This window comes from Anabas testudineus, chromosome 18 (assembly GCF_900324465.2).
Source record: "Anabas testudineus chromosome 18, fAnaTes1.2, whole genome shotgun sequence".
In the NCBI taxonomy this organism is placed as follows: domain Eukaryota; kingdom Metazoa; phylum Chordata; class Actinopteri; order Anabantiformes; family Anabantidae; genus Anabas; species Anabas testudineus.
Genome location: NC_046627.1, coordinates 5,272,559 through 5,290,445, shown reverse-complemented (window position 1 = coordinate 5,290,445; position 17,887 = coordinate 5,272,559). Strand labels below are relative to the sequence as shown.

The window sequence follows — 17,887 nt, the reverse complement described above, 5'->3', positions numbered from 1 at the left end:
TTCATTGGCTCCCCCTGAAATTTCGCATTGATTTTAAAATACTACTTCTGACATTTAAAGCATTAAATGGTCTCGCGCCGCAGTATCTAAGTGATCTGCTAGTGTCTTATGATCCACCACGCCTACTTCGATCAGAGGGATGCTGGCTGCCTGTCAGTACCTCGTATCCTAAAAACTACAGCTGGGGGCAGAGCTTTTTCTTACAAAGCCCCAAAGTTATGGAATAGCCTTCCAAATAGCGTTCGGGACTCAGACACAGTCTCAGTGTTTAAGTCTAGTCTAAAACCTATTTATTTATTTAGTCAAGCATTTGTAAATATATTGAGAAGGACTCATGGACGTAGAGCGTTATGGTGAACTGGTATGTTTAGATGCTGTCTTCCAACTCTCACTGATCACTCAGGTTTGTTGATGGTGAAGTGTTCGGTTGCTCCACATCCCAGGGAGCCCTCATGTCTGTGTTTCCCTTCTGTCCCACCCTTTAAGTTAGGCTGTCAAAGTTAGTCCTTGCCGGAGTCCATGCTGCACTTCTAAATATCTAAATATACATTCACCTCAAACTTTATCTGGCTGTGAATACAACTAACTGCCATCTCTCTTCTCTCTCTTTCTCTACCTCTCTATTTCCCTCTTCCTGTCTTTCTGTCTCTCTGTCGAGCTACACGTCGTTCCACCCTCTGCCCTCTGGACCTGTCTGGCTCGTCCTGATGCCCAACTTCTGGCTGGAGATTTCGTCACCTGGATCCACCGTCTGCTCTATGGGATGCGTTTGGAGACTGGAGTTGGTCACACGCTACTATGAAGTCGGTCTTGGCCTCGGCGGACGTCGGCAGCTGTTTCTCAGAGGTCTCGACTCAACGCTTGATCAAAGGTCAAAATAAAAACATAAAGTCACACAGGTGAAGTGTTTGTGCTGAAAATTTACACCACACATGATCAAGTTGACAGTTTTTAAGGTGAAATTTAAACTAAACTACTTCAGTACTTTACTTAATCCAGGTAATAACCTACCTGGAGAACAGAATGGTGGACCTGGACCAGTATTCCAGGATGAACAACGTGATCGTCACCAGGATCCACATCAAAATGTTGAGCTGGAGGCACAGAGCGAAATGTGGTCGCCTTCCTGGAGTCCAAGAGGATTCAGCTGGACTGTAACTGCATAGAGGTAGGCCACGTCCTGCCCAGGATAAACCAGCAGCTATTATGAGGTTTGTAAACTGAAAACATAAGACTGCTCTGTTAAACAAGGAGGAAACTTAAAGGTTGAAAAGTCTTCATCAACGAGCACCTCACCAAACACAACGCTGACTTAGCAAAGAAACAGAGGAAAATCCAACACACCTGGACGACAAACTGTGAAATATTCATCAAAGTCAACGACTCACCTGAGGAGGTTAAAGTACTGATCATCAGAAATCTGGAGGAACTGGAGACGAACCAGTGATCAACAAAAACTGGATTGTAAGGTAACAAACAAATACACACAAACCTGTCACACACTGAAAGAACTCTTTGATCCACATGAGGAGACATTAAGGACGTAAGTCAGAAGAACAATGATCAACAGGAACTAAAATATCTGAATACAATGACAACAACCTACAAGATCTGGAACACGGCATAGACCCGGACAGTAACTTCTTCTCCACCATCAACAATAACTGTAGCTACTACACCGATGATCAGTGAAACCACAACATTAAATCAAGAGGAAAATGATCAATGATCCACTTCAATAGTAAAGCTTGTATGAAAACTTCAATAACATTAAGGATTATTTACACAAATCCTCACAAACATTCAACATTATATCTGTATCTGAAACATGGCTTCACTTAGAAAAGGGAATGATTTGGAGCTGGATGGTTCTGAACTCTGATATAATAGAAGGAAAAATAAAGGAGGAGGAGGAGGTGTAGACATATATGTGGATAAAACTCTGAACTTTAAGTACTGGAAAGTACGACTGCTGGGGTGGATAATTTACTAGAATGTATAACAATAGAAATCAACATGGACAAAAATAAAACTGTCAGTTCATATATAGAGCACCAGGTTCAAACTGAAAGTTTCAAAGACTGGATGGAGGGTATGTTTACAAAAAGACCAATAAATCAGTTTTATATGTGAGACTTAATATTGATCTGATAAATCCTAACAAACATAAAATCACTGATGAATTTATTACTACAATATATAGCATGAAATGAATCACTGACTCAGCAGAATTTCCTCTTATGGTGCCACTTTAATTGATAACATATTTACAAATGATTCTGAAAACAACACAGTGAGTGGATTATTAATTAATGACATTAGTGACCATCTGCCAGTTTTTACAGTCTATAATTACAATTACAGGAATATTAAAGCAGACAAGCAAACCGAGTAGAGACGAGTGAGGACAGAGGACATTAACACACTAAAGAATGACCGACTGGTTCAGAGCTGGGACACAGTATATCAAGAAAAGACATTAACAAGACATATGAAACATTCTTAAATATTTTTAAATCCTCATACGATAAAAATTTACTGATTTCAATGACCACTGATATGACATTAGTAAAAATGGTCATTGATAGGATTTCAAACCATTAACATACATATGTAACTTATCATTACAAACAGGTTTATTTACAAACTAAATGAAAATGACTCAAGTTAAACCTTTGTACCAAACTGGGAGCAAACACCACTTCACAAACTACAGACCTGTCTCTTCACTTCCACAATTTTTCAAAAATGCTGAAAACTTTTCAACAATAGATCAGATACATTCTTGGAAAAGCTCCAATTACTCACTGACAGTCCAATATGGATCAGAACAAACTGATATACATCACTGGAAATAATGGAATTAGTAGAGGAAATCACAACTGATACAGATCAAAAGTCAGAAGTGATACTGTCTCATCTCACGAAACACGAGCACAATCCAAACTAAAGTCAGATCATCAAACTACAGTTAGTCCATGGGACAGGTTCTGTTAGGTAGATATCTAGAAGTTTACTTACTAACAACCACACATTCATGTTTCTGATGGTTCACTCTCAGAGCTTCTTTAACACCAACACAAAACTCTTCTTCCACTGGACACTTTGGATTTTGCTCAAATGTTCAACTGAAACTTTTCCATCACAGAGACCAAGAACAAAGTTGAAGTGAATAAAGCTCAATTTGAGCTCAGTGTGTTGGTTCAATACAGCAGCCTGAAGGAACACACTGATGGTCCTGCTGCAGGATACAAACACATTATTTTATCTGAAAGGTCCAACTTGCAGCTTCTAGTCATTGTTGGATCAAGTCAGGACACACAGATGTGTTTCCAGATGTGTGTGGATGCTGTAGATGAACCAGCAGCACTACATCTGGATCCTGGAATAATCGGAGCTTCATCTTTAAAGAACTGGAAGAGGAACAAGTTTACAAGGAATCATTTAGAAACTGGTTCAAGAAAAAAACTGATTGAATCCATGAATCTGAAAACGTGTGTGTGAGTGAAAGAGACAGACATGTAGAGACTGAACTATCTGTTCACAGAGACAACGTTTCTCTGACAGGACGACACTCTCAGTACTACACTGAACACAGAGACAATGGAACCAGAACCAGATCTCCAGAGCGTAAACCCAGGATAAAGAGGTTCAGTGAATGTGGTGTTTAAAGGTGTGGAGGTGGATCAGTTTGTCAGAGGAGGACTCTGTAGAAGGACAGAGTCCAGCAGGACAGTCCACATACACTGATACTCTGTGAGAGACAGAGGAGGAGATGGATGTTAATGTGTTATTGTGAAGAAGATAGTAACCATCATGATCAGAGCACCTCAGACTCCAGGACTGATCGTTCCTTCCAAAATAACAGTCATTATTTCACCTCTCCTTCTGATTCCTCTGTAACTCACTGATATAAAAATGTCTCCGCTCCACTCGACCTCCCAGTAACAGCGACCAGTCAGACCATTACTACACAGAAGCTGATAACACCAGTGCTTCAAATCTGTCTGGATGATCAGGATATGAATGATCCTCCTCCACACGTGTCACCGTCCTGTTGTTGTCAGACAGTCGTAGTTCTTTGTTCACTGTGTGTTGTGTCGATGGTGAGTTGACAGAAAATCTGATGGAGAGAACAAGACACAATCCAGCTGCAGTTATTTAATCTATCATCAGTTTGATGAGGACTCATGACATCAGGGATTTGAATGAGTGATTGTGACAGTTTGAAGATGGTTGAATGTTGCTGCTTTGTTTTCATCAGTATCATTAAAACACCACTTACACTTCCTCAGACCTGGTCTCAACCCATCGGACTCCACCAGGCTCCACCCTAAAAGGAGGAGTGGGGTCAGAGCAGCACATTCTCTTTCAGCATGTAGACATGAACATTATAGGTAATCCAGTATAACCGAGGATTATAGGACATTTTCTGACAGAGTTGCAACTCACGTCCTCAACTTCTGCATCATCAGTTAATATAGATTTTAATTGATTCAATTATTAACATTGATTGATCATTAACATCTCTACTTCCTCCTCCGTCAGACATTGTCTGTGGCTGCAGCAGGCCTCTAATACCTGAGAGTGTCCAGTCTCCAAAGTGGATCCTCCAATACAGCAGACAGCAGCTTCACTCCTGCGTCTCCTGGATGATTGTAGCTCAGTCCAGCTCTCTCAGATGGAGGGGTTGGAGCTCAGAGATGAGGCCCAGAGAAGCACAGCCTTCCTCTGTGATCAGACAGCCTGACAGTCTGCAGACACACAAAACAACACCCAGGAGACTTTGTGGTGGGTTTTTATGTACAAACCGACATCACATACTCCTATGTGTATTTGAAGCAAAACTAGTCACATACAGTGGAAAGAATTTCCTGTTCTACATGAGTTGTTCATGAAATGTAATCTGATCTTCACCAAAGTGGACAAATATACAACAATATTTCTAAGTTGATAAAAAAACTCGAAGAGTCCTGATCTTTCATGTCTTCATTGAACTCAACCATTAAACATACAGAGTGATTTTGGAAAAAGTCAGTGAAACACTGTCTGATGTCACAACGTCAACTATAGTCAGGTGTTAGCAAACCTAGAGTTCAATCAATGGAATAAAGAATGGAGAGAGCTACATGTCTGTTCAATAAAGAGACGAAAGATCATGAATGTTTTATTTCATATTGGTAGAAATATTATAAGTAAAAATTTCTATTGTTTTTTGTAATTTTAAAGAAATCTAGGTCAGCAGTTTTGGACTTGAGTTCTTGAGTTATTTAAAACTGACACATGACCTGACCTGAGAGTTTCCAGTTTACAGTGTGGATTCTCCAGTCCAGCAGACAGAAGCTTCACTCCTGAATCCCGCAGGTCGTTGTTACTCAGGTCCAGTTCTCTCAGAATAGAGGACTCGGAACTAAGAACTGAGGACAGAGCTTCACAACTACTTTTGACAGGTTACAGCCACTCAGTCTGAAAAACAGTGGTTTATAACATGACAACATTTGTTGTAAACTGTAATCACCTTTAATGTTGACTCGATACAACACAGTTAAATAAAATGAGACAAAACTACAGTTATTTATATATTGTACAATTACTACTAATAAACTTCTGTATCTTAAAACTTGTGACTTTAGAAAACTGAATCTGCTTGGGTCCTCCTCATTAGCAGTTATGTGCTTTTGAGATATCTTCGGTTGTTTAAATCCTGACCTGAGAGTTTCCAGTTTACAGTGTGGATTCTCCAGTCCAGCAGACAGAAGCTTCACTCCTGAATCCTGCATGTTGTTGTTACTCAGATCCAGTTCTCTCAGACTAGAGGACTGGGAGCTGAGAACTGAGGACAGAGCTTCACAGCTTCTCTTTGAGGGTTACAGCCACTCAGTCTGAAAAACAGTGATGTATAAGATGAAAACACAAGACAGTAACAAACAGAACATGGGGAGGACTGCTAAGTAGTCCTAGCCACATAAAGTGCGTCCTGTGAAACCTACTGCAAACAGTGCAAGAACACATAGAGAAAATGCAGACAGAGATCTGTAGACAGTGCAAAACAGAACACAAAACACAAAAACAGCAGTGACCAGCAGCTGAAATGTACAATGTACATCTCATGTACTGCAAAGCGATAGTGGAAATTATATGCAAGGACAGCAAATGATTTTGCAAAAAAAAAAAAAAAAAAAAAGACATGTAAACATTATAAGAGTTTGTAAATAGATAAAAAATTCTTATATATACTGTAAAAAAACTGATGAAAAAATAAAAACTTGTGACATTAAAAACTTTGATCTGCTTGGGTCTCTCTCATGTTAGCAATTTTGGAATTTTTAAATATCTCCAGTTATTTAAAACAGAAACTTGACCTGACCTGAGAGTTTCCAGTTTACAGTGAGTGTTAAACCTCTCTCCAGTGTTCTGCAGTCTTATAAGGGAGGGGGACGTTTGCACTAGATCCACTTCTGGCAGGTTTGAAAAGGAACATGCTGACACAGGAATATTTTTTTAGTTGAAGCATCAATGTCAAACAACCAAAACAAAACACAGACTAACATCAAACCTGAGCAGATGAGGACTCGTCTCGATGTCTTTTCAAAAAGGAAAGAACTAGTAAATAACAGATGAATCTAATGAGAGCACACGATGAAAACGCAAAGTTTCCTTCTTGGATTTGTGTTTCTTTCTTGATTTTTCGGTCTAAAGGTTTATCCAGTAGTCAAAAATAAAAACAAAGTCACACAGTGAAATGTTCTGTGCTGAAGAAATTTACACCAAACATGATCATTGACAGTTTTTAAGGTGAAATTTAAGAACAGATTGTTCTTTATTTTATTCCAGGTAATCACCTGAAGAGCAGAGTGGTGGACCTGGATAGTATTCCGGATGAATCTACGTTATCGTCAACCCGGATCCCATCACACTCCTTACATGAGTCATACATGACGGTGGTGCTGTGGACCGTGGGGCTGAGAAAACGGTGAGCTGGAGGCTGACTCCGCAGGGCTACAGGTGTCGCCTTCCTGGAGTCCAAGTGGATTCAGCTGGACGTAACAGCTAGAGGAGGCCACTCCTGCCAGACCAACCCAGCATCTGTTATCGAGGTTACACGTTGATCTTATAGTCCAGGGGACTAACCCAGCAGTGCAGCCAATCAGTGGGCAGTGGAAACCCAGGAAGCTGACCAAACTAACGGGCACGAGTGGAAGCGGGCAGCAAGCGAGGGCTGGAATGGTGACAGCACCAAAAAAAGTGAAGGTTTCAGGACTGGATGGATGGGTATATGTTATCAAGAAGACCAATAAATCGTTTAATGTGGAGCAATTAATATTGCGTGATAAATCCTAACAAAACATTACAATCAACTGATGGAATCTTAACTACCATGTTGTGTACCCACAAATGTGTATCACATTTATGGCACAGTGATAGATGAGTATTGTTTCTTCTGTAAACGACTAGTTCTTACAAAGGGATAAATGTGTCTAGCCATGTTGATTTTACGAACAGTAGGTGACAGTTGGAGTCTGTGGTTTAGGTCCCAAAGGTCCGCAGCCTCTAGCGTGTCTCCCCCGTCTTCCTCATAATGGCGGAGGGGAGGGACCTCGTTCCCGTCTCACCAATTCTTTCTTGTATTTCCAGGTTAGAACATCGTAAAACTATGTAAAAGTTCTGTTAACCAAAGAGGAGAGATGATGGTGATGAACAGTTTGTTTATTTGCCCTATTGAGAACGGTATTTACCGCAGAGTAGTGTCAATGCGGCCGCACATGTTTCATTGCTAGCTGCATGCTAGTCGGCGATAAAGATTAGCTTGGGCCACATGTCACGCTCATCGAGTTGTGTATTACACAGTGACTACGGCTCTTATTATTGATATATATGATCATTCTCATATTTAAATTCCGTTATGTAATGAATTTAAGAGTTTGAACAGTTTAAGATTTGTTTTTGTTTTATTGCGGTGTACATGTCCAAGTAATACTTACTAGTGTTTTTGTTGTAATGCCGTAAGGTAATAGAGCCAAACTTTATTTGGATAGCAAAGAAGTGAAAATGATGACATAAGATTAGTTCCATATGGATTTAGTATTGAATTGTTTTTTTGTGAACTTGGAAAATGTATAAAAATACATAATGTGCAGTGAGAACACTGAGATGGACTCATGTTACGTTATTAATGCAAAGTTGTCTGAAATAATTGTGTTGCTAAATAAATGATACATTGGCGGAGAGTTCAGCGGAGGAAAGCCACGTTCCTCCCGTCTCCTAATTCTTTCTGTATTACACAGTATGTTATAGCTCTTACAGGTGCTGCAACCTGGTACTTAACGTGTTTAGAATACAAAGAATCACTGACTCAGCCGAATTCCTCTTATGGTGCCATTTTAATGATAAACATACTTACCAAAATGTACTGAAACAACACAGTGAGTGGACTATTAATAATGACCATTAGTGACCATCTGCCAGTTTTTACGTCTATTTACAATTACAGGAAAAATCTAAAGCAGAAAAGCAACACCGAGTAGAGACGATGAGGACAGAGGCGCATTAACAAACTAGAATGACCGACGGTTCGAGCTGGGACCACAGTATTCATCAAGAAACAGACTTAACAAGAGGCCATAGTAAACTTATTAAATTTTTAAATCCTATATGATAAAAATCTACTTTCTAATTTCTATGACAACTGATATGATGTTAGTAAAAACGGTCTTGCACAGGATTTCAAAACCATTAAACTACTATGTAAACTCTCATTATAACACCAGGTTTATTTACAAACTAAATGAAAATTACCTAAACGTTACTACATTTGTACAAAACTGGGAGATAACACCACTTCCCAAACTACAGACCTGTCTCTTCACTTCCACAATTTCCAAAATCCTGGAAAACTTTTCTGACAGTCAATCAGGATTCAGACAAATGATCTACATCACTGGGAAATATGGAATTAGTAGAGGAAAATAACAAACTGCTAGAGATCAAAAAATCTGCTGGGAGGTTTCAAATGTCTTAAAAAAGACAGAGAACAGTCTCAGTGTTTACTTCTAGGCCTGAAAAACCTATTTATTTAGTCAAGCATTTGTAAATAGATTGAGAAGGACTCATGGACATAGCGCCTTATGGTGAAACTGGTATGGTTAGATGCGTCTTCCCAACTCTCACTGATCACCTTCAGGTTTGTGATGGTTAAGGTTTGGTCGCTCTACATCCCAGGGAGCCCTCATGTCTATGTTTCCTTCGGCCCACCCTTTTAGTTAGGCTGTCCTAGTTAGTCCCTGCTTGCACTGCCATAAACTTTCCTGCATACAATTCATGGATTGTGTTTTGACTTGACTCTTTGGTCTTTGGGTCTTGTGCTGACGTCACCTCTGAAAGCCGCAGAATGATGATGCTAATAATGTTAGTGATCAAAAAGACGAAAGAGACAAAAGACCAGAACAAGAGTTCAGAAAAGTCCTCCAACATCTGACTCCGGAGGAATCGGAGCTTATTCTTCTAAAGGCTGGAAGATGAACAGTTTACAAGAATCATTAGAACTGGTTCAAGAGAAACTGATGATCCCGACATCTGAACAACGTGTGTGAGATTTGAAAGAGCAGACATTACAGACTAACTTCTGTCAACAGAGACCGACTTTCTCTGACAGACGACACTCTCAGTACCACACTGAAACACCGAGACACGAGGAACCAATCGGGCCAGAGTTCCAAACCAGGATAAAGAGGTTCAGTGAATGTGGTGTGTGAAGGTGTGGAGGTGGATCAGTTGTGTCAGAGGAGACTCATGTGAAGGACAGAGTCCAGCAGGACCCATTCCACCACACTGATACCTCTGTTAAGACGACAGAGGAGGAGACGGATGTTACTCTGCTATTGTGGAGAACATAGTAACCCGAACTTAGAAGCAGCAGACTCCAGGACGCTGTTTTCTTCCCAACCAACAGTCATTGCTGTTCTTCTCCTCCTGATTCCTCTGTACTCATGATTAAACAAACCCTCTTCTCCACTCGATTCCCGTAAACAGCGACCAGTCCGACCATTACATACACAGCAGCTGAGGGCACCCAGTCAAAATCTGTCTGAATGATCAGGTACTGACTATCTCCTCCAATCTGTCACTCCTGTTGTTGTCAGGAAACCCCCTTATCAGTGTAGTTTCTGTTCACTGTGTTTGTGTCGATGGTGAGTTGACAAAATTGAGGAGACGAACAAGGACCACAATCCAGCTGCAGTTATTACTTCTATCATCATGTTTGATGAGGACTCATGACATCAGGGATTGAATGAGTTATGTGTGACAGTTTGAAGAGGTTGGAATGTTGCTGCTTTTTCATCAGTCTCATTAAAACCCACTACACTTCCTCAGACCTGGTCTCAAACCATCGGACTCACCAGGCTCACCCTGAAAGGAGGGAGGGGTGGTTCAGCAGCAGCACAATTTTCTTCAGATGCACACATGGACATTTATGGCTCTCATTACAAACAGTTGTTCTGTTCTGTTTCTACGGAGGATCTCCTACCTGAGTTTGTCCGGTCTCCAGTGTGGATCCTCTTGTCAGCAGGACAGCAGCTTCACACTCCTGAGTCTCTTGATATTCGTACGCTCGGTCTAGTCTCTCAGTTGGGAGGGGTTGGAAGTCAGAGTTGAAGCCAGAGAAGCCCGCCTTCCTGTGAATCAGACCGCCTGACAGTCTGCAGACACACTAAAACAACACACCACAGGAGACTGGTGCTGTTTTTTTTTTTGTTTGTTTTTTGTACCGACCAACATCAAACAGTGTACAGAAATGTGATCCACAACAAATTAAATTTCCTGTTTTGCATCGTTGTTCATGAAATGTAATCTGATCTTCACCAAAGTCCAATATAACATAACACAACTATTTTCTAGTTGATAAAACCTAAAGAGGCCTGTCTTTCATGTCTTGAATTGAACAAAACCACAATCAGGTGTGAACCTGGAGTTCTATCACAGAAATAAAGAATGGAGGTGTTGTTTAGGCCTTACCTGCTGTTCAATCAGATGAAACGATCAGGGAATTTTTATTTTAAATGTAGCGCGTTCCTTCACCCTCTAATAGAAGAACAGCCACCTCTGAGCTTCATAAACTTTATTTCCCCAAGTTGATTATGAACCGCTTTAGTTTAAGCACAACAGAATGAATCACGCGTGCAAAATACTCCCAATTCCCCCTTATCAGTTGTCCTGTTCTGTTCAAACGTGAACACATTACAAAAACAATATGTCCCCAAATTTAGCCAAATTTATTTAAATTACACATATCCTAGACTATTAAAAATACTTTTGTTGCAGCCAAAGTGGTTTACCTATATGTGTCGTTTAATGCCGGTTATGTATTTTAGAGTTCTGAAAGTTCTACATTCCCATGCCAGAGTGAGTACGAGTAGCCAAACACTGTACTCCGGAAACTGAAGAAGATTTAACCGTTATTCGGATATAATAAACAATCGTTCTATACAGGACACAGTGCACGCTCCACATGTCTGTATACTTCCACGTAGAACAAATTTAAGAAACTTGTGTTTTAGCCTCTCTATTTGATAATTAAATGCTAACATTGCACATTAAATGAAACAGCTCAAACTTACGCTTCCTCGATTCAAGTGAGTTTATACTCTTGAAATGTCTTTATCGTTTGTCAGCCAGAGAAGACACCCCGCATGACGACGTGTTTTTTCACTGTGTGTAAACGAAACATGACTTGTCGCTGAGGTCCAGGTTTGTTCATCCTCTTCGACTGAACACGTCGCGATACAGAGCTCCGCTTTTTGTTCTCACCAGCCCCTTTTGCCGCGTGCCGCTGTCGCATCGTGAGTAAGCGTAAAGTACGTACTTCACTCAAATACTCAGTAAAACGACAAAGTGTGGTGCCTAGTAAATATTCATCGACTTATCAAGTAAGCTTTAGTAACAACACAGAACACGTAAGATACTTCACCTGTCCGCAGTGTCGATTTTCAGCATTCCAGGGTAGGGCATAAGTTACTAGGGGCTACATGTCCACCCCTTTATTTCTTGTATCATGCTTTCAGATGACCAGCATGATAAGTAAGGTCGTTCATAAGTGATAAATTAATAACGAAGTGCGACAACGCAGCTAAAAAGTACTTTGTTCTAAAATCTGGTCGACGTGAGAGTGTGTCATTTCAGTTGCTTTGTATAGACTAGTTACGCGTGAGCGCTCTTTCCACTCTGTTCAATAGTACTCTTGATGTAGTTCTGTCGGACAGAGTAGTTCATTACATGCTTGAATTGTGCCTATACGTTGTACCTTGTTCAATTTGTCTTTTAAGTTGAACGTTATTGACCTTCGACGAATGTTAGAATGTTTTGAACATCGATACAATCCGTTGTATTTTCAGGAATTAGCTTCAACGTCAAGTACGAGTGTAACACAACAAATGGTACACTTTATTATTCTGTTAATTAGTTCTTCTCTTTCTTTCGTACAAGATAAGATAGAACTATAATAGAGATCAATGTACTCCTCAGTCCACTACAACTCTTGAAAAACACGAAAACCAATCCTGTTGATGTAGTTGTTGCTCGTCTAGATACCCAAAGCGTCACGTGTTTGACGACAAACCCATGAACACTTAAACAAACTGACGCTCTGAACAAATGATATCCGTATATTTACTAATTATTCCAATCATCTAGAACGGCAGACCTCTTTACTAATTTATGTTCTGCTGTGGCGTTTATTCTTTTGTTCACTGACCTTTTGCTCCAAACTGAATCAACGCTGATGTTTTTGAATGAAAACCCATATTACAAATTAATCGCATTTAAATTTCTACCTCATACAGAATATGAGAGTATTTAGTGATTCCTTTGTTCTAGTTGTAAACACAAATTTTGTGTATTAAAATCAATTACATCCCCCCTTATTTATAACTAAATACAGTTAGCTTGATCGCAGTAGTGTTGTTTACATCTAATGTATATTTCATTTACTATATTACGTAGATATATGACTTTATTCACGTAATCACAAGTAGAATTAAATTTAGTAAGATGCACTAATACAATATGTTTTAATAATATATTCTGGTAATCTTTTGTAGATTTCGTGCTGAGTTTCATTTGTCCTAAGAAATAAAACCCTTGCAATTTTAAAATTCCCCCAATATCTCTGTGTATTGTTGTCTTAAATGTTGTAATTCCATCCTGAAGACACTGTGACTTCTTCGTCCCCTTCCCCTATATGAAGTCGAATTGTTGGTCACGTGTCTCTGCCTTTGTGCTTCATCAGGCTGTCTACAAGTGTTTATCCAACTAGTCACCAAGAACATGACTGGAAGTTAATATCCACTGTAATTATATGTTTTTATACTCTATATGTGTCGATCATTTTTTTGACCATGTGTGCTGGTAGTAACATAGTTCGCTGATGTTTGATCCAGGTGTAGTTGTGATGTGTAGTGTTGAATTGGGGTTGATTTTGTGCAGTTGCCTCGACTCTCACTGCTTGGAACCAACAGTTTCATTTTATTCTGCCATTAAACACAGTTGTTGTTTTATACTTTTTGTCTATATTGCATGATTGTTGTGATTATATAGTTTTCCTGATCAGGTGTTTTCATACGGAATGTTGTCAATTGTTTGTTTTCATGAAGCAATCGTGTTGGTTGCTTTATGTTGCTGTTTCGTTGTAACTTGGACTGTTCAGCACACGTGATCCACTTCAATCCAAGTTCCCACACGTGCGCAACAGGACCAACAAAAACCAAACCCTGTTTTGATGCAGAGCGAGGACACCGAGCGGCTCCATAATACAAAGAACATAGTGCGTGAAGAGTTCACGGCCCTGGACGTTTCTGAATCATGGAGATTTCAATTTACAACAAAATCCTCTTTCATGTCAGAGTGAAAACAGATTCCTACGTAAATGTCAAAAATTAAAAACCATCAAAATAACATTTATTAACTTTAAAAACTTCAAACAAACTAATGTGGTTGTTTCGATTGGTGGGCTACAAGTTTCTCAATGCTCTAAAATGAATGTTAAAGACCCCCTCACCTTTCCTGCCGCCACAGCACCTGATGCCCCTCCTGCAGGTTGGAGTCCAGTAAGGCGGCTCCATGTCGGTCTCTCAGGGACTCATGGGTCCAGACCCGGATTCCTGGTACATTGCAGGTGAGCTCCTCTGCAGGTTGTCTCCAGGAATGCTGCCCCAGGTCCTTCATGTAGAAACAACATGCTGCAGCTTTTCTCTCTCATCACAGTGGTTTGAATCCTATTAGTCGGTCCCCCCAGGACCTCCAGTAGAACTAGTTGTCAACTCTTTGTCTCTTCAGTCAAAACTTCCAATATATTTACTGTGTAAATAAATGTCACTCAGTCAGACCGAGTCAACTCCAGAGTCAACTGAGCTTCCTCTTTTCTTTCTGGACTGATCTGCAGCTCATCGAAGCAGACAGTGGGAGAGAGAGTTTACTGCAGCCCTGTAATAGATAATTAGATAATATCACCAGACAGCTTTCTTTCACCTCAGAACATATTGCCAATAAAGGAATATTTTGTCACTAAATGATGCAGAAAAATTCCAGCATTGTCCATGCTTCATCACCTCTAGGTTGGACTACTGTAATGCCTTACTGTCTGGTGTTCAACCGGTGCCACAAAGCTTCAGTTAGTTCAGAAGCAGCCGAGAGAGTCCTCACTAGAACCAGAAGACTATGAGCACCTAACCGCCTTCCTTATCTCACTTATGGCTCCCCCTGAAATTTCGCATTGATTTTAAAATACTACTTCTGACAATTAAAGCATTAATGGTCTCGCCGCCGCAGTATCTAAGTGATCTGCTGTGTCTTATGATCCACCACGCTACTTCGATCAGAGGCTGCGGCTGCTGTCAGTACCTCGTATCCTAAAAACTACAGCTGGGGGCAGAGTTTTTCTTACACAAGCCCCAAAGTTATGGAATAGCCTTCCAAATAGCGTTCGGGACTCAGGACACAGTCTCAGTGTTAAGTCTAGTCTAAAACCTATTTATTTATTTAGTCAAGCATTTTGTAACCTATATTGAGAGGACTATCATGGACGTAGAGCGTTATGGTGAACTGGTGTTAGATGCTGTCTTCCCAACTCTCACTGATCACTCAGGTTTGTTGATTGTGAAGTGTTCGGTTGCTCCACATCCCCGGGACCCTCATGTCTGTGTTTCCTTCTGTCCCACCCTTTAAGTTAGGCTGTCAAAGTTAGTCTTGCCGCGAGTCCATGCTGCACTTCTAAATATCCCTAACTATACATTCACCTCAAACTTTATCTGGTGTGAATACAACTAACTGCCATCTCTCTTCTTCCTCTTCTCTACCTCTCTATTCCCTCTTCCTGTCTTTCTGTCTCTCTGTCGAGCTACACGTCGTTCCACCCTCTGCCCTCTGGACCTGTCGGCTCGTCTGATGCCCAACTTCTGGCTGGAGATTTCGTCACCTGGATCCACCGTCTGCTCTATGGGTTCGTTTGGAGACTGGCAGTTGGTCACACGCTACTATGAAGTCGGTCTTGGCCTCGGCGGACGTCGGCAGCTGTTCTCAGATGGTCTCGACTCAACGCTTGATCAAAGGTCAAAATAAAAACATAACAGTCACAGGTGAAGTTGTTTGCTGAAAATTTACACCACACATGATCAAGTTGACAGTTTTTAAGGGAAATTTAACTAAACTCCCTCAGTACTTTACTTAATCCAGGTAATAACTACCTGGAGACCGAATGGTGGACACTGGACCAGTACTCCAGGATGAACAACGTGATCGTCATCCAGGATCCACATCCAAATGTTGAGCTGGAGGACCACGAGCGAAATGGTCCGCCTTCCTGGAGTCCAACAGGATTCAGCTGGACTGTAACTGCATAGAGGTAGGCCACGCTCTGCCCAGGATAAACCAGCAGCTATTATGAGGTTTGTAAACTGAAAACATCTAAGATGCTCTTGTTAAAACAGGAGGAAAATTAAAGTGTTGAAAAGTCTTCATCAACGCAGCCTCACCAAACACAAAGCTGACCTTAGCAAGACCAGAGGAAAATCCAAACACACTGGACGACAAACTGTGACAATATCATCAAGTCAAAGACTCACTGAGGAGGTTAAAGTACTGACATCATGAAATCTGGAGGAACTGGAGACGAACCAGTGATCAACAAAAATTGGATTGTAAGGTAACAAACAAATACACACAAACCTGTCACACACTGAAAGAACTCTTTGATCACATGAGGAGACATTAAGGACGTAAGTCAGAAGCACAATGATCAACAGGAAACTAAAATCTGAATACAATGAAAACAACCTACAGAGCTGGAACACGGCTAGACCCCGGGACACGTAACTTCTCTCACCACCTCAAACAATAACTGTAGTACTACAACGATGATCAGTGAAACCCACACACATTAAATCAAGAGGAAAATGATCAATATCCACTTCAACTAGTTAAAGCTTGTATGAAAACTTCAATAACATTAAGGATTATTTACACCAAATCCTCACAAACATTCAACATTTCTCTGTATCTGAAACATGGCTTCACTTAGAAAAAGGGAATGATTTGGAGTGGATGGTTCTGAACTCTGATATAATAGAAGGAAAAATAAAGGAGGAGGCGCGGGAGGAGGTGTAGACATATATGTGGATAAAACTCTGAACTTTATAAGTAGGAAAGTACGACTGCGGGGTGGCTAATTTACTAGAATGTTATAACAAAAGAAATCAACTGGAACAAATAAAAACTGTAAGCTTCTTTCACTATAGAGCACCAGGTTCAAAACTGAAAAGTTTCAAAGACTGGATGGCGGGTATGTTTACAAAACGACCAAAAATCAGTTTTATATGGGCAGACTTACATATTGATCTGATAAACCTAACCAAACTAAATCACTGATGAATTATTACTACCATATATAGCATGAAATGAATCACTGACTCAGCAGAATTTCTCATGGTGCCACTTTAATTGATAACATATTTACAAATGTTTCTGAAAAAACACAGTGAGTGGATTATTAATTAATGGACATTAGTGACCATCTGCCAGTTTTACAGTGTATAATTACAATTACAGGACTATTAAAGCAGACAAGCAAACCGAGTAAGAGCCGAGTTGAGGGACAGAGGACATTAACACACTAAAGACATGACCGACTGGTTAGAGCTGGGACACAGTTATATCAAGAAAAACATTAAAAGAAATATGAAACATTCTTAAATATATTTTAAATCCCTCATACGATAAAATTTACTGATTTCAATGGACACTGATATGACATTAGTAAAATGGTCATTGATAGGATTTCAAACATTAACATATAATATGTAACTTATCATTACAAACAGGTTTATTTACAAACTAAATGAAAATGACTCAAGTTAAACTTTGTACAAACTGGGAGCCAACACCATTCACCAACTTACAGACCTGTCTCTTCACTTCCACAATTTTTCAAAATGCTGAAAAAATTTTCACAATAGATCAGATTACTTCTTGGAAAAGCTCCAATTACTCTGACAGTCAATATGGATTCAGAACAACTGATATACATCACTGGAAATAATGGAATTAGTAGAGGGAAATCACAACTGATTACAGATCAAAAAGTCAGAAGTGATATTGTCTTCATTCACGAAACACGAGCAACATCCAAACTAAAGTCAGATCATCAAACCTACAGTTAGGCCATGGGACAGGTTCCTGTTAGTTAGATATCTAGAGTTTACTTACTAAACACCCACACATTCTGTTGCGATGGTTCACCTTCAGAGTCTCTTCACCACCAACCCAAAAAACTCTTCTTCACCTTGGACACTTTGGATTTTGCTCCAATGTTCAACTGAAACTTTTCCATCAAGAGACCAGA

The 17,887-nt window shown here is 40.1% G+C and overlaps 1 long non-coding RNA gene across 1 annotated transcript; it reads right to left on the bottom strand.

Annotated features, from left to right (window-relative positions):
• Positions 1-2,231: 2,231 nt before the first annotated feature.
• Positions 2,232-17,405, bottom strand: LOC117153092. The gene is made up of 3 exons (XR_004463527.1): positions 17,381-17,405; positions 4,744-4,746; positions 2,232-2,501 (listed from the first exon to the last, which is right to left on the bottom strand). It is a non-coding gene; the product is annotated as an uncharacterized LOC117153092 (long non-coding RNA).
• Between the last annotated feature and the right edge of the window lie 482 nt (positions 17,406-17,887).